Source organism: Sorex araneus, chromosome 3 (assembly GCF_027595985.1).
Source record: "Sorex araneus isolate mSorAra2 chromosome 3, mSorAra2.pri, whole genome shotgun sequence".
NCBI classification, from domain to species: Eukaryota; Metazoa; Chordata; class Mammalia; order Eulipotyphla; family Soricidae; genus Sorex; species Sorex araneus.
In genome coordinates this window covers 162,262,146-162,280,587 of record NC_073304.1, presented here as the reverse complement: position 1 = coordinate 162,280,587, position 18,442 = coordinate 162,262,146, and the positions used below count along the sequence as shown (strand labels likewise).

The 18,442-nt window shown below is 40.2% G+C and overlaps 1 pseudogene; it reads left to right on the top strand.

The window, feature by feature from the left end:
• LOC129403388 (uncharacterized) overlaps positions 1–9,228 on the top strand; it is a 136,185-nt pseudogene extending 126,957 nt beyond the window's left edge.
• The last annotated feature ends 9,214 nt before the right edge of the window (positions 9,229–18,442 follow it).

Here is an 18,442-nt window from a genome sequence, read left to right as displayed (position 1 = left end):
ACAGAGTCTTCATCAATGAAATGAGATTATCTACCTTCATTACTTCCTAACTATGTTGTTATGAATAATTATGATAAATTGATTTCTGAATGTGACAGTTGTTTTTGTTTGTACTTAAGGTGATATAAATTTATCCATATGTTGCACTGCTTGCTGGGTTTCTTTCTGTGTGAGAGGGTGAAATCTCTACAACTTTCTGAGTCTCAGACCCAGGGACCCTTACTGTAAGAGAAAAATGACAGGTTATCTTGAATACTCTGCTTTCATTGTTTTTTTTCAATGCAGTCTCCTGGGTAAGACATTAGTTCCCTTCAAATATGCTGTGATGAATGTTGTTTTAGGGGAGAAACGGGAGGGCGTATGGTTTGACCTCAGTGTCCTTCTGGGCCGGTACTGATGCTCTGTAATCCTGGAGGAGATCTAGTACTCCCAGGATATTTAGGAGAATTTTTCCATCCCAGGAGGGACAGTGTAGATTGATTGAATTAGCTTTGGTTCTTCCATCACTAATTAGATGGCTCAGCAGGACTGCCTTACGGCACAGAGCATCGATTTCATTCCCGTAATGAGACTAATGAAGTCCCTTCACCCTATTTCAGGGTGCCCATTCACTAAAAAATTGCCCTGAAATGTAAAACTTAAAAAAATACTGGATCTACCCAATCAGTTTCACAGAACACAGGAGAAAGCTACATAGATAGTTTAAAGAAGAAGCACACTTTCTCCATCCTGGGTTTGAAAATGACCTTGAGATAGCAACTAATTTATCCCTCAGATTCCACGCTGGATCATGACAGAATTGTTCCAGGAATCCGGATTTATTCTTAATTTCTAAGTGCTGGAAGTGCCACAACTGCTCTGTAACACATCCAACCATCTAACAACCTTTGCTCTTCTCATTTGTATGAAATATGAGTCTTTTATCACAGAATATTACCTATTTGCTGAATATTGTCTTGATCCAAGAAGGTTTTGTGTTAGGTTGACAACCAGATATGCAGAAATGAAAGAAAATTAATGGGGCAATATAAAATTCTCAATATTAACTTGTATTTTATATGGTGCAATATATTTTGCAGAGCATTTTCATGTCTAGTTTCTCATAAGAGAGAATCTGCAGTGAAGTTCATGGGCCTGGAACAACGGACTAGGGTAAAACCATTAAGCAAGACAATAAAGAAGCCAGATGCAGATTCAAGAGCATCTTAGAGTGGAAAACAATCTTCTCTTTGATCAAGTCAGTTCTCTCACCCACATAGGAATGCTCTGTGCATGTCTAAGTGACATTGGCCAGCTTCTGTTTTAGCATTTCTAATGCAGGGACACATCCAAGGTCAGGAGGCCATACTGTCCATCATGGGATGGCTTCATCTACCAGGATTTATTTCCTTATGTTTGGTCAAAATCTGCCTCCTACAACTCCTTCCTCTTCTGAATTTGCCTTTGGTGACAAGAAAGCACAGATCTGTTCTTTATTCATGGAGAGTTATTAAAAATTTAAGGACTCAGAATACCTCCCTACCAGGCAAATTGTCTGCATGCTAAAGATTACAGTTTTTCTTCCTTTTTGACTAGGACGACACCCAGCACACACCCCCCCCCCACCCCCATGCAGGTCTGATGGTTCAGTCCTGAACCATAGTGGTGCTCAAGGGGCCAAGTGGGATCAGGTTCAAACTCTCCCTAGCTCAATAGAGAAGTTCTTTGAATAATTGTACAAGCTTTATTATCAGGTTTTTGTTTGTTTTTTATTTTTTGTTTGTTTTTACTTTTTCAGATATGGGTTCTTTGAAAGACACTAGTTTCTTGGTATTTTAAAACTGCTTCTTGTCCCAGAAATTCAGACTTTGGAACCTATGCCAGACCTACTAAGTAGATGGCGTGGGAAGTATTCAAGTATTTAAGTATTCAGGCTACTATACTTTTCTAGTTGGTTAGGCTCTCTTTAAGTATAGCAGTTAGAATTTTGTAAATCCCTCATGTGCTTCCAGAAACACTAAATATAATGATTTTATTTCTCTTGCTCTGCATGTTAGAGTTTATCAACTCTTTTAATATTGCCTGTATTTTCTTTCTTTAAGCAAATACCTTACTTAGTTAATATCTCTTAACTTAATGTCCATGGATAAGATCCAGGTCATTTTCATGATTGCTTTTCTGGTTTTCTTCTCACAGTTGTTTAATTCATATTTTTACTTGTATATGAGACTATTTTTTTACCTACATATGATGCTTTGTTAAATTTTATCCTTTTAATTGAAGCTATTTTTTCTATTCTGTTGGGATAACTTTGGATCTTTCTTCTATCAACCATCAACTTTTCTCTCCCAGCCATTTCTCTCTCCCAACCTGTACACCTTAAGAATCACTGAACATGACTCTCTTTAAGATAGCAACAAAAGACCAGAGAGATAGTACAGGGGAAAAAGCTCTTGCCTACCATGTGGCCAAGCCTGGTTTGATCCCACACGTAGTGAGCACTGCTGGAAGTAGGCATGAGTACAAAGTCAGGAATAGCCCCTGGGAAACTCTGGTGTGGACATTCCCCCACCTCCCCCAAAAGACACTGATAAAGACACTGGTCAAAATCAAGGACAGGACTAGCTAAGGACAGATGATAGTAATGGATTTCTAGAAGCCTCCTTCATGGAAACACGTTAGGTTCTACGTATCCTGTGTTGGAATCTACTTTGAGCTAGATCCCTGGAATACACAAAGAATACTGCAGCCCTCCTGTCTCGGTGAAGCCCTCCTGTCTGATGTGATTTCTGCACCTGGAGAACAAGCAAGGACATTTGGTGCCAGGGCTCCCATCTCTTCAATCGGCTAATTATGGGAACAGAGTCCTCTTCTGTGTACCCGGAGGCAGCTCTGCATCTTTGCCACCTAATTAGTGATAAAAGAACCAAAGCCAATTCAATCTGGTCTGTCATTCTCTAGACTGAGAAATTATCCCCTACATCATGAGAGCACAAGCTTTCTCCTAAAATTATAAGAAAAGACAGCTAACATCACAAGATTTGTATTTCTCCTCAGGAGTCTGTTGAATCCACTTGCAAATGTAACTTTCGAAAATGTATACATGGGGGAGGGGTAAAAGAAACCCATTGTCTGACATGCGTATGGCAACATGCATATGGTTGATGGATGGCAGAGACAGATATTTTGGTGTTATAATGTATTATTTCTTTCATATGGAATCTGAATAATTAAATGAACCATCTAGAAATGACAAAATGAATGCCTAAGGTCTGTGAAAATGGTGGCTACTAGAGGAAAACAAGCAGACATAGTTTTGGTTATGGAATGGCACTGGAACATTCATGGGTGGTGGGGTGGTGAGGATTATGTACCTAGAGAGGTGTGAAGCTAAACTCCTAGAATTCTGTTAGATTGCACACTGAAGTCAATTAAAAAATAGAAATGAACCAACATAAAGACTAGATTTCTCATGGGTTTTAGATTAGTGAGCTGGTATATTAGAATTGATTCATTATTGATTAAGTAAACCAAACTCAAGATCTTCAACAAAGGACCAGAAAGGACTGGAGGGAAAGCTCTTGTACCGTGCATGCTGGGTTCAATACCCAGTATGGTATGTGGTTCCCTGAGCATTACTAGGGGTAATTCATGAGCACCTTCCCCGCAATAAAAAAAAAAAGATCTTCTACAGGTACAAATGAACATTTAAAATAATCCAGTCTGTGTAAAGAAGACATGAATTTTATTTGGATATTTGTCTTTGCTTTTATTTTGAGTCCTTTCTCCTCCCTTCTTTTTGTTGTTATGATGACTGGGCAGTTGTACATACTTGATTGTGGGGTTGTGGTTCTCTTACAGTTTGCAGTGCTCACTGCCGGTTGTACACTTCTTGTTGTGGTGTTTGCACAGATTGGTTGCAGTGTGGAGATCATATACTTTGTTTCTCTGTTTCTCTGCCATCACACTCAGCATGTGGAATACAGCTACATTCCTAGCTCTGAATTAAAAATTTGAAACAGACTGGAGAGATAGAGCAGCAAGTTGAACACTTTCATTACTTGAGGCCAGATTTCATCCCTGGTACCCTGTATGATCCCTCAAGTTCTCTAGGAGTGATCCCTAAGCACTAGAGCCAGGAGAAAGCCCTGAGCACAGCTAAGTGTGGTCCAAAACCAAAACAGAACAAAACAGTTTTTTTTTAATTGACCAAGTGTCTTCACCACTTTATTCATTTCATTGTGGAGCTGACTTTGACCACAGCCCCTACATTCATCTGTGATTTCCAGCACACTGGCATCTTACTACCTTGCCCTAATATCCATTTTTTTTTAACTGAACAACCATTCAACAAATGTTTACTAGATGTTTTTTTATGAAAATGGACCTTCATAAACCCAACGTTTCACTGGGATGATAAAAACAAGAAAGAAGTGAATTGGCCAATAAATGAGGTGGATTTAGCTACTGATAGATGCTGAAAAAAATTATGGCAAGCTGTTAATGACATGGAGACATGCTTCTTTATGTTTTAATATAAGCCAGTATTGTCATATTTTCAGGGAAGAATGTTCCTGATAGAGAAAATGGAAAGTTTTATCTTTGTAATATTTATGGGGGCTCAGGTCTCAAAAATGCTAACTCCCATTTGGATGGAGTGATTTAACTTACTACTCAAATCGGTCACATACAATTGCAGTGTGATTTATTATGGAGAATTCATATGACCACAATATAAGCACACAGTTCCTGGCAGTTCTGGATGGACCACTAAGCCGAGATCCAGTCTTACTGACCTTCAGATGGTCAGTGCTTGGATCCAGAGTTCCTGCAGGGTTGCATACAGGGTGGGAAGGACCACATATCTCTGAGAAGATCCCAGAGGCTCTCACCAAAGCCTGGAGAAAGCTTCAAGACATGGTGCTGAGTTCAGATCTCAACTCAGATCAACTAAATTCAGGTTCTATTTTTGCTTCACTTCCATATATGTGTTATCAGAACACCTGCTAATTTTAATACAGATGGGACCTCTGTCACAGCCAGATTTGATCTGTGCTTTTGACATGTTTGTTAGTATCTTTGTAAAGAAGTATTTACAGTCCTTCTCAATTGTTCTCACCTGTTGGCCAGCCAGAATCATTGATAATGTCTGTATGCAGAACATCTTATCAGCCAGGATCATTGTAGTATTAGTACAGAGAACAGTTTCCCCCCCCCTCACCCAAGTCTCCTGAGGCAGAATCCTTGGTCCCTGTTGCCAGAGCTCCCCAAGTTCTTCTGATCCACTTGAACCTCATAAGGTGTCTTCTTCCCTTCATTCACTGGACACTTTAGATCCTGTAATTGGTTTGGACATCTTTTCAGTAATTCCAAATTTGGGGTTGAAAAGCTAATACAAAGAATCAATATTTGCCATGAATGTGGCCAGCCCTGATTAGATCCCCAGCACCATGTATGGTCTCCTGAGCACTGTCAGGAGCAGTTGCTGAGCATAGCTGGATGTGGCTCCCCAAACCAAGAAAGCAAATATTTGCAGATTCTCTTTTATCAGATCTTGTGGGTTGAATTCTTTCTGCCTTAAAGTATCTCTGGAGGAACACATTTTTCGTCTTGATTCTCTTATTAAACTCTGTGTCCCTGTGGGACCCTGGGCTCTCCTCTCTCATAGAGCTTGTCATACAGCATTGTGAGCTTGTCCATGGCCATGCACCCACCAGACTGAGCTCTGTGAGACAGGGACTCGATCTGGAGGCAACTGCACATTATCTAGCACAATAGCCAACATTTATGAGGCCTTTAGTCACTTGAGGTGAGTAGGAGAGTGGTTTTAAATTCATATTTTTATCTTTACCTCATTTGGCTGAGTCACACTGCCATGTATTTCTAATACTTTTTTCTCCCCCACGATGCCATTAACTACCAAGAGTGATTTCATGTGGCTCTATTTTCACTTTGTAAAAGTATGATATGTTTTGCAATTTAAAATTCATTCCACTCTACTCGAAATTACTTTGGGCAACCGTTCTGACTGAACAGCATTCAGTAGGGCTCAATGACAAAGAAGGTAGATAGGTCAATAGAGATTAGGTATTTCTCAATCACCTTTGATATAGGCTTTTTCTTAATTTAAGCAATATTTGACAATAAAGCTTAGATTTTTCACTCTAGAAAAAAATCTAATATTTTTCTAGGGGTTTGGGAGGAAGGAGAGTTGGTGTCCTTGGGGGAAGGGAGGTGGGTATACTGGTGATGGGCGTGGTGTTCAATTATATGCATGAGAGATCATCAACAATATTGTAAACCACAAAATCTCAATTAATAATATTTTTCTATCATTCCTGTTTACTTATTCTCTAAGGAATTGATTTTTAAGCTACCATGGCGTATTTGATATGCCAAAAACAGTAACAAGTCCCACAATCGAGATGTTACTGGTGCCCACTCAAGCAAATCAATGAACAATGGAAGAACAGTGCTACAATGGGAGCTGCCTTTCAAAGGTGATTTTGGTGATGGGTGTGGTGTTGGAATTATGTGAATGGGAAAACATAGTTAATTGCATTTAAATCACAGAACCTCAACCAATAAAAAAAAATTAATGTTCTTTGGCACAAGAAGAAAGTATAATTTTCCATGAAAACAACCTGTAGAAAAACAACTTAAGCTTCTCTTAATACACATGAACAGGACCAGCAAGATACTACAGAGGACAGGGTGCTTGCCCATATCCCCCAACCCCACCAGGAGTGATCCCAGAGCACAATGCCAGGAGTAAACCCTGAACATCGCTGGGTATGGCCAAAACAATCCTCCCCAAAACAAACAACAAATACCTCAGGAGGTGGACCTTTCTGCAAGCATAAATGGTAAAATACATAATGTGATTTGGGTAAGTTCCCATCCTGCTCCACAGTTCTTCTTTAAAAATTACAGATTTTGATTTTATTTTGTGGTACAGGGGTCAACGGTCCTACTGGTTTTCCACTGGGACAGAATCTTGCATTCAGACAGGTAGCGTGTGAAGAGTCGGGCCAGTGTATTGATGAGTACTGGCGGCAGATTCTTCAGGTGTTCAGGTCTGACCTTGTCCAGACCAGGTGCTTTTCGCGTGTCGGGTTTCAGAAGGGAGAATGTTGGGAACGACATATCCATCCTGCGCAATTTGGTATGTGGGCAGGTGGACGTGGCTGTCAAAGAGATCCGAGTAGAAGTCGTGAATAATTGTCTCCATTGCCTTTCTGGAGGATGTGATAGATCCATCGAGACGTCGGAGGGCAGTCATCTTGGTCCTGTAGTTGGCGAAGGACAGGCGAGCGCTGCGAATACGTTTCCCGGCTTCTGCTGCGCTGGCCAGCACTGCTGCTCTTCTCTCTTTGAGATCTTCCTTTATCGCATCTCTGCACAGCTTTGTGAGCTTGGACGTTAGCTTGTGGTTGCCTGAGGCTCGCGCCAAACCACATTGACGAATGAGCTCGAGAGTTTCCGAAGACAGGCATCTGTTTGTGGCTTTCTCACTCTTGGCATTCTTCACACAGACATGGAGGTGCTGAACCAGTCGATCGTATTCCTTGTCGATGTTGTCAAGGACGGCATCTTCCCACGTTGCTGCAATAGTGCCAAAGAGCTCCCAGTTGGTGGTCATTCTGGGAGTTGTCTTCTTAGACTTAAATTTTGCAGACTTTTCTCCCTGGTCTGTGAAGTAGAATTTCGCATGAAGGAGACGGTGGTCCGATCCCGTTTGGAATTTTGGGACCACAGCGACATTGGTCAGGCAAAACCTTCGATTGAATATGATGTGGTCAATTTCATTGTGGAACTGTCCACCGGGAGACTCCCATGTCCAGCGTTTAGAACTGTGGAACTGTGAGTTACCATGGATGGTCTTGGTCGACATGATGAATTCAGAATGAATTCGACATCCACGACATCGGCTACTATTGCTCAATCTGCCTGTTGTCTGTCGTCTACAAGCTGTTCACTCATGTCATCCTGAATAGAATAGGCAGAACTCTAGACGAAGGACAACCATGTGAGCAAGCCAGGTTTCGAAGAGGATTTAGCATGATAGACCATATCCACACAGTGACCAAACTCATTGAAGTTTCTCAAAAGTTCAAGATGCCACTCTGTCTAACGTTCATCGACTTAAAGAAGGCCTTCGATTCTGTTGAGGCTGAGGCGGTCATCGAAGTCTTGGCCAAACAGGGCGGTCAAACTCAGTATATCAAAATCCTCCACGAGCTGTATTGTGGATTCACCACCAGGATCTCACCATTCTATAAGGAAGTGATCATTGATGTAAAGAGAGGGGTGCGGCAGGGTGATACCATTTCACCGAAACTCTTCAGTGCCGCCCTTGAGAACATTATGCGACGACTGGAATGGGAAGGAATGGGAGTGAAGATAGATGGTCGGCAATTACGCCACCTCCCCTTTGCTGATGACATCGTTCTCATAATGCCAAACATTAGCCGAGTGGCACAAATGCTGGCCGACTTCGACCGTGAGCGTGGAAAGGTTGGATTGCAACTGAACAAGATTATGTTCATGAAAAACGAACTGGTCCCTGAAGCTCCATTTGCTCTCAATGGAATGAACATCTCTGAATGCAGCAGCTACGTGTACCTGGGTCGAGAAATCAACATGAGGAATGACTTGGTGCCAGAACTGCCCAGGAGGAAGAGAGCAGCGTGGAACGTATTCAAGAGCGTCGAAGAGGTGGTTAAGAGAACGAAGAACCTCCGACTCCGGGCACATCTTTTCGATTCCACCATTCTTCCTGCACTAACATATGCCTCAGAGACCTGGGCCCTATGCAAGCAGGATGAGAATGCTATTAGGGTATCCCAAAGAGGAATCAAAAGAGCTATGCTGGGAATATCATGTCTCACTCAAGTAAGTGAAGGAATCCGGAGTTCTGACCTCTGTCGACAGTCAAAAATCAGGGATGCTGTCTCGTTTGCCAAGGCATCAAAAATCAGATGGGCCAGTCATGTAATGCGATTCAGAGACAACCGTTGGACTAGAGCTGTTACCGACTGGATTCCACGGAACGTCAGAAGACCTCGTGGCCACCCACCAACTAGATGGTCAGATTTATTTGGCAAATCTCTGAGTGATCAATTTGAGGCTCTTTCTGTTCCTGGAGCGAGCAGGTATCATTGGGCTACACTAGCTCGTGACAGGGACAAATGGAGATGTTACTGGTGCCCGCTCGAGCAAATCGAAGACCAATGGGACTACAAGTGATACAAGTGATACAGGGGTCAAATACAGACCCCTCATGCCTACAGAGCATGAACATTATGACTGAGCCACATCCGTGATTAGTCTTTTATTACATTGCATGTTGAAATATTTTTCTTGCTCAAATACAAATTTATGTAGGATGAACTAGACATAAAGTTTTGTTCACACTGGAATTTAAGAGGCTAATGTCAGATCCACCTACCCCCACCCCCCACCTCCACTGCAATAAAGTTACTAACTTGGAAGCTCCTGAATTCTGGGAGAAGGAAGGAAATAAGAACTGGAGAGATCAAGGTGTGGAAGAAAGAATCATGAACCCCTAAATTAAACTTTTATCCAACCTACGGTTGTGGGTATGAGCTTGCCATCTGGGTAGGGTCTCAGTGCCTAAGGGGACACACTGTGTTCTTCACCATTAGTTTTAGATTCAATATCGCTAAATCCTTTAATAATTTCCTGATAGCACAGCATGAATTGCAAAGAAATAAATCCCTTGTCTGTTTTGGAATTCATAGTGAAATATCCTCAGTTTATTGATTTTGAGTAGGCAATTGATTCTGTCCATTCATTACTAATGGGAAAAATGATTTAAAATATTCAATAACTGTGCTAGGCCCATCCTTATATTTACATATGTCTTCATAAGAATCTCCAAGGGTAATCATTCATTTATCTATTCAAGCTCTGGTCGACTTTTGAATTTAGGAACAAATTACTCATAGGCATTTTTTTTTATTTTGCCAAGTCAGATTAAGATTCCAAATTGTACGTGTTTGTCAAGTACTGAATAATTCAAACATTTTTTAACCAGTTGTTATTGCAAATGGTGAGGGTGGGAAATAGCACTTAGAAGGGAAGTAATCAGCATTTAGAAGAAATAAAGAGGAAGGAGTGAGCAAACCACTGCAAGTGGCTAGTAGAAAAGTAAATGGTGAATTAGTGTTGTGCATGCTAATTTAGATGAAAAAAATAATCAGGGCTGATGGTTGGAGGAGGACTTGGGGTGAATGTAAGCAGCTAACATATTGAGTTAGTGCCATGTTCTGGAAGCGTGCTAAGTACTTTACATGCATTATCTCACTGAAGCATGACATAAGCTGTAGGAATCAAGTACTGCAAGAATCTTGAGTGTATATATGAGGGCACTCTTGTGGTGACATGTCAACTGCTGGAACTATTCACAGCAATAGATAGTGAAAGGTTTCTGTAACCAGATAGTGATTGAAATCACCAGATAGTGATGGTCTCCACTTAATTGGAAAGTCCAAACTTGTAGCTGCTGCATTCTACTGAAAGTGATGAAGTCAGCAAAAGAGAAAAAACATGTGGTGCTCTGGGCCTGTGGATTGTTGGGATTGGAGAGACATGCCATGCAGCAGGTATCTATAGGGTCTTCACAGTCCAGTCACCAGAATCCACCTTTCTCCTTCTGGGATCCCAATGCTACGGGTATATAACTGCTAGAGAACTTTCTTGGGATGGCTTTTTGTTCAGTGTGTATTAATTTTCAGGAACTTATTGAGGAATAAAACAAGATATAGTTTACATTGAAAAGTGCTTCACTAATTTAAAATGTACTGTTTGATAAGTTTGACAGGTGCTCTTGAGTCCATCCCCCTAATCAAGATAGTAGGAAATTATATCACCTCTTGATGTTTGTGGGTGCTCCATTTGTAATACTCCTCATTTATCTCCTGCATCAGCCTGGGTTCTCCAGAGAAACAAAATCAATAGGACTAGGTTTATGTAATTACAGAGGCAGAGAAGTTCCAACATCTGCAGTTGGCGAGCTGGAACAACATTTGCTGATGGGGTTCCATCTGAATCTGGTTACCGAAGAACTTGGGTCAGTGATATAACACCCGTGGTGAAGGCTGCACACTTGAATCCCAAGAAGAGCTGATCTTTCAATGAAAGTTCAAAGGTAGGAGAATACTGGTAATTAGTCAGTTTATAGTAGTTTGAAGGGAAAAATTTCATTTTTCTTAGCCTCTTCATTCTTTATAGATTTTGGTTTTAAAGTATTTAGTTTGACTCATAATAATTGATAGAGGTGTAGTTCTATCCTGTTTTAGTTCTAAATAGCTTTTTACTAGTGACTTTTTGTTGCCTTATTTGTAATCCATATATCATTTTTTCAGTGAAAGCATTTAGTCATGTACTTTGGCCATTTTTATTGGACTGCTTATCTTTATTACTGAGTGTTTAGAGTTTGTTACATATTCTGCTATGAGTATTTTATCAGGTATATAAATTTCAAATACTTTATTACATCCAATAGTTTGCTTGTTCTTCTTTCAGAGAGAAGTTTTTGAGTTGACAAGGTCCAGTTTTTCAGCTTATATTTTTGTAGGTTATGATTCTGCTTCTTCAAAGAAATATTTGCCTAACTAAAAATTTCAAAAGGTTTTTTAAAGAAGATTTATAGATGTAGATTATGTGATCTATTTGGAGATAATATTTCTGATAGTACAAGTTACTTTTGAATTTATTTATTTACCTTTGCATTAGAAAATATCTTCCTTGACTGTATTTGTTCCTTTCCTAAGGAATTCCTTTATTCTGAATTCTCTGCTTTATTATGTTGGTCTAATTCCTATCTGTACATGAATTCCACACTCTTTGGATTACTGTTGTTTTATTATATGTAATAATGTTGATCCCCAAACTTCATTTTACTTTTCTCAAAGGTTTTGTTTCTGATTTTGCTATTAAATATCCTTTTCCTCTTGATTGAAAGTTTGGGTAAATTTATAGTGTCTAAAAGAAGCTTGCTGGAATTTTTATTAGTATTAAATTAAATTATAGATCATTTTGGAGAGAAATAACATTTGACAAATTATCTTTTGACCCATGAATCCAGTATGTCTTCTCTTGTATTTAGAACTTAAAAACTTATATCAGAAGTGTCTTATATTTTTAGTGTATAGTCATAATATTTCTTTTTTAAGTAACTTCATTAAGTCATTAGATTAGTTACAGACATTCAATATTCCAACACCAATCCCACCACCATTGCACCTTCCCACCACCATTATTTCCAATTTTCCCAATCACTCCTTGAGCCTGTCCCCATAGCAGGCCCTCAATAATTTATTATACATTGCTTGTTATAAATAATTTGCTAAAAGGATGATCAAAAAATGTTTCCTTAGATGAAAGTTAGTGAAGATTATTGTATCTCACCATGGAGCTCTTAATCCCTTGTATAAGAGATTATTAAGATGTTGTTAATAGGTTAGCCCTTCTATATTTATATTTTGTTAGTTGAGATTGGTTGCCTTCATTCTACATTATATCCCATCCAATCTGGTGTGCCACTCCTGGTTTATTGGTATTTGAACTGTCTTGTGGTTGAGATTTTGGTCTTTTGTCAGTCTTGTTTTAGTTTCAGGGTGTCCAAAATCTTTAACGTGATGATACAGTTGGAGTTAAATTTTTTTAATTTTTTTTATTTTATAAGTTAGTTCACAATATTTGATTACATTTAATATTCAAACACCAATCCCACCACCAATACACCTTCCCACCACCAAATTCGGCATATTTTCATCCCAAGCCCCAAGCCCTGTCCCAAAACACAAATGAAAGAATATATTTTGTATAGTCTGTTATGAAGAACTGCTGAACATGCTTACCAAAAATTGTTCATATAGAAAACAGTGTGAAGATTGTTCTATTTTGAAGACATTCTATAGGATATCACTAACATGTTGTTAAAGTTTGGGTGATGTGAGCTTTGGTATATATGTCTGAAAATATGTACATATGCATATATATTTCCCTCTATGATTTGTTGCTGGGCTGAAGTGATAGCACAGTGGCAGGGTGTTTGCCTTGCACACGGCCGACCCGGGTTTGATTCCTCTGCCCCTCTTGGAGTGCCCGGCAAGCTACTGAGAGTATCTCGCCCCTATAGCAGAGCCTGGCAAGCTACCCGTGGCATATTGGATATGCCAAAAACAGTAACAGCAAGTCTCACAATGGAGACGTTACTGGTGCCCGCTCAAGCAAATTGATGAGCAACGGGATGACAGTGACAGTGACAGTGATTTGTTGCCTACTGTCTGAACCCCATCAAATATGGTGTGGTAATTATGGAAAATGGGTAGGGAGTGTCTTATAATGTATTGCATGGCTGCAAAAGTGGCTGCGTTGTCCAGGAATATGTTCACTCATATGTGAGGCTGGGCCCTAGTGTGTGGAAAGTGGCCTGGATCGTGGCGGCAGTTGGGTTGTAGAGGTCAGTTGTCGGGGCTGGGTCCCTTGGGGCAGTGAGGGCTCTCACCTGCCCCCCTCTGGGGTGCCTTGAGGGAAAACAGCCTAGTGCAGAGTTCAGTGGCATGGTTTTGGGGGCCTCATTTTATGCTCCCTTTCAGGAGAAGCAGCCATGAGTTCTGGAGGGTGGACGATGAGGAGATTATCCCTGGAGTTAAATTCATAACTGACTGGCAACTTTTGGACATGTGTGTGACTGCCAGGCTTTCGGAAGTACAAGGAAATGTACTCACTCATCCCTGACCTCATGAATGCTGGAGATTACAGTCACAAAACCTGAATACCTGTGGATTTCAACAAATTAATTTCTGGATGAGGCTCGTCCAAGCAGTGGGGTCTGGCCAGAAGCATGACAGTAATTGTCATGTATAGTCATAATGTTTTTGTGAGATTCATCCCTAATAATTTATTATATGAATTATATTTCAAAATATTTTAAATCATGTGCTGTCACTATTCAAATGCAATTTTATATTTTGATCTTATGTTATGAAAGCTTATTACTCTTAATTTTTTTAGTTTTTTGTAGATTGCATTTTATTTTTATATAGATTTTATCTTTTAATTTTTTTTAGCTTTTTGGATCACACCTGGAAATACTCAGGGCTTACTCCTGGCTCTGCACTCAGAAATTACTCCTGGTGGTGTTTGGAGGACCAATGGGATGCTGGGGGCAAGAACCTGGGTCAGCCACATGCAAGGCAAATGCTCTATCCGCTGTGCTTTCCAAGTGCTCTACCCACTGTACTATCACTCTGGTGCCTATAGAGATTTTAATATGCCAGTAGTTTTACGTCTTATTTTCCTTTTGTTTTGTCATATTTTACTTTCGTTTTTGTCACTCCTGGCTCTGCACTCAGGAATTACTTCTGGCAGTGCCCAGGGGACCTTGTGAGATTCTGGAGGAAAAACCTGGGTAGGCTACATGCAAGACAAGCTCCCTACCCACTGTACTATCTTTGACTCCTACTTTCCAATTTGTATGCCGGCTTCCCACCCCCCACTCACATTTCCCCTCTCCCCCTCACTACCCCAAATAATGCTGAGTCAAACTGTTGAGACCAGCAATTCCTCTGATTCTTCAGGTCGTTCTTATATAGCCCTAGGTAGACTTCAGGTGCCTGATGATGGGTCTTCAGCAGGATTCTCAGATTTTCAGGGTCCTCTCTCTGTATTGCTCTCATCTTAAGCATTGTTTTGAGAACTCTAGCTTTTGTTTCCACAGATTCTTCTTACCGTCTTCTCAATTCAAAGTTTCTGATTGGGTCCTCCTCCTTAAACCTCTCTCTGTAAACCAGCCAAGGTACTGAGCTTGGACTGTTTTAGGATTCAGTTCACCTGGTTCCCATATCGCAGGGGTTAATGTCTATTTGAGCCTGATGTACAGTGTTCTCAAATTTTTTTGTTGATGTTGATTCATGTTCTAGGGCTGAAGTGATAGCACGGCGAGTAGGGCGTTTGCCTTGCACGTGGCCAACCCGGGTTTGATTCCTCTGCCCCTCTCAGAGAGCCCTGCAAGCTACCAAGAGTATCCCACCCACATGGAAGAGCCTGGCAAGCTATCCGTGACATATTCAATATGCCAAAACCAGTAACAAGTCTCACAATGGAGATGTTACTGGTGCCCACTCTAGCAAATTGATGAACAATGGGATGACAGTGCCACGGTGCAACAGTCTCATGTTCTGTTTCTCATATGTTCCCTGTTGGTTCTTAATGAGGGTAGTGTTTATACATTGATGAGTGCAATAGCACTACCAGGTTCATGATGATAAAAGAATAGTTCCACCTTGCATACCCCTAACACTTGACCCCTACAGTCCATCACTCTAAATGTTTCTAACTATTTCTTCTCTAACTTAAAAGTTAAGTTTAACTCCATAGTTTTACTTGCATACTTATGTTGCTTTTTTGATTTTTCAATTTTAGGTTTTAGCTTTTTTCATCTTCATACTCCATGTGCCGTTCTCATACCCGCATACTTACCCCCCAGTTCACCTTCTAATTTAAACTTGTCATAATTTTTTATTAAATTTGAATATTTATGTTTACTTTATTTTTATGTAACTATGGAATAGAGGAGAAACTATAAATATAAAATAAGTTGTATGTTGCTGTCACCCTGTAAATCACATTCACAGTAAGCTATGGAGTACAACAGTAAAATTTCCTTTTTAAATGATGCATTTAAAAAAATTAAAATCAAGTCTCTCTGGGATTCAGGTTACTTAGAAATTTTGTAAGAAAGATATTCTTGAGCTTTTACTTAGGTCTACTGAGTTTTTACTCTCTAGGCTGAAACTTTTGAGAATTCCTTTTTTAGTTTGTTTTTGGGGGACCACAACCAGCTCTGCTCAGTGATTACTTCTACCAATGCTTGGAGGATCACATGTGGTGCCATGGATTGAATTGGGTTGGTTGCATGCGCAACAAGCACCTTATCCATTATATTATCTCTTTCATTATACTATCAGAAAATATATTATTGAAACACTGCTGTGTCTGACTCTGCTGCTCTTCTGCAGTCTGGAATAACTGCCTTCATGCTCTCTCATGTAAGAAGTGCAGAGCTGCAGTAACTGTGATAACATCTTTGCCATCATTGAGCTGTCAGATATCACTGAAGTTTGGCTGTCCGGGATTTCTCTCTGGCACTACACATTAGTCATAATATACTCTGATCTCATCTTTCAACCTCCATCAAGCCATCAACCTGTACTCGACTAACAATGACTGGATGATAATTGGAACTTGTGGACCTTAGGCATGGAAATCACATTGATGGGTTCACCGAGCTGAAATTACAGTTGAGTCTTTTTCTTTAAATAAGAAGTCAGTTAATTGGGAGTCAGAGGTAATATAAATGTTTAGTAATTTTCCTTGCATGTGGCTGGCCCTGGTTTGCTTCCAAAACTGCACGTGACCCTCTGAGCACTTCCAGGAATGAGCACAGAGCTAAGAGTAAGCTCTGGGCATCATTGGGTGTGGTTCAAAACCATGCTCCCTCCAAGTCCTTACTTGGGATTGAGTTAGTTGCTGGCAGTTATCTATCTTCTAGTGGTATTCTAGTGGTTTGAAAAGCTCTGCTTTTGGTTAGAAGAAACCTCGAACTCAGTCTGCTGTGCACATTATCATTTGGACTACCTGTTACTCCGTTGGCTTCTATGACCTGATTATATTTGTTATTCTATGAGGAAATAATCAAACTATGCAAATGAAAAGGCTTCACTCTGTTTAATTGACCAATGGTAACCAGAATTTTAAAAAATGAACTCTTGTTCCACCTTGAAAATCTAAATATTGGTTTTAAGCCATGCATATTGTTAGAAATAGCCTCCTAAGACATAAAATTCAGGTTCCTTCCCGAAAGCTGTTGTGATCTTTCCCAGTAATCATCACAAGAATTAATACCAGGTACATTCTGAACAAGGCTGATGTATGTTGGGAATGTGTTGGTGGTGGTTTGTGCCACACCCATTAAGTGCTCAGCACTTGCTCCTGGCTCTTTGCTCATGGATCAGTCATGGTAGGCTCAGAGAACTGTATGAGGTGTTTGGGTTGAACTCAGATTTGCTGTGTGCAAGGCAGGCTTCCTACCCCCGAGTATATCTCTGACCCAGTTCTGGGAACTTTTGAAAAATGACAAGCTGGAGTTGGCTCCAGTTTGTAAGAGACAGTGTGAACAGCCATGCTGCATGGTTTACATTTATCTTATAGTTTTGAAAGTCATTGTCTGCTTCATATTCTGTCACAAACATGAAGCAATCCAAACGATTTCAAAGCCCAAATCTCCTATGCCGTTCTTTCCTTGGGGGAGTATACCACACTTCATTAGTGAAAACTTGTCTAAGATGTTTGATTGGTAGAAATACTATAAAATCTCACATACTCCATCAACCACACTTTTCCAGAACATTTGGAAACTGAACTTGATAACATCAACCTGCTTTTAGAGGAGGCTGCTTTGCTTTTCATTGGTGCTTTAGAAAATTATAAACCAATTAGAGTCCCACAGAACCAAGCAACCATGCCATTAACTTATTAATTATTTCATTCATTGATTCAGCCATTCACTCATTCAAAAATTATTTCATGAGTGCCTTCCAAATGCTAACTACTGGCATTGAGAATACAAAGAAGAAAAATGACACAGTAACAGGAGGTTTGGGTGTTTTTTTTTATTTTTAAAAGGGGAACACATTTACAGAGCTGGGATGTGGCTCAGTGGTAGAGGACATGCTTTGCACATGCAGGGTTCTGGGTTTGATCCCTGAACACATTGCCCTGCTCCATACACAAACACCTAGCAGTCCTGGGCGTGGTGCTGATGACTTCCGGAGCATGCCCTGCACCCTTCTCTCTACCATCTTCTCTCCAAAAAGAGAGGAGCACTTCTTGGTGAGACATCATTCTGTATATAAAGAAAAGTAGTGAGTCATGGGACTATATTGGGTATGTGATTTAAATTTTTTATTTTATAAAGTAGTTCACAATATTTGATTATATTTAATATTCAAGCACCAATCCCACCACCATTACACCTTCCCACCACCGTATATTGGGTGTTTCCATCCCAAAACAGGAATGTGCGACAGTGAAGAAAGCAGGTGCAAATGTCCTGAAGCAGAATGTTTGGAAAAATCCACAGAGAACAGAAGACTGAAAGGAAAGGAAAAGGGATAGAGAGCGAAGAAGAAGACCATGCCTGTTTAGAGACTGAAATAGAATTTAATGCTGTTCATTGTGAAAAGAGCCTGGTGGCAGATCATAGGCAGGAAAGGGATTTGGGCTGACTTAGATTTCTAGAGAATCCCTATTACCACTGTCATGGGGTCAGAAGGCTAAGGTGTCATAGGAAGTGTAGACAAAGGGATTTGTAGCTCTTGGGATCAGATTGCCTGTGTCAGTAATATACTGAGAAAGTAGAAACAGCAGA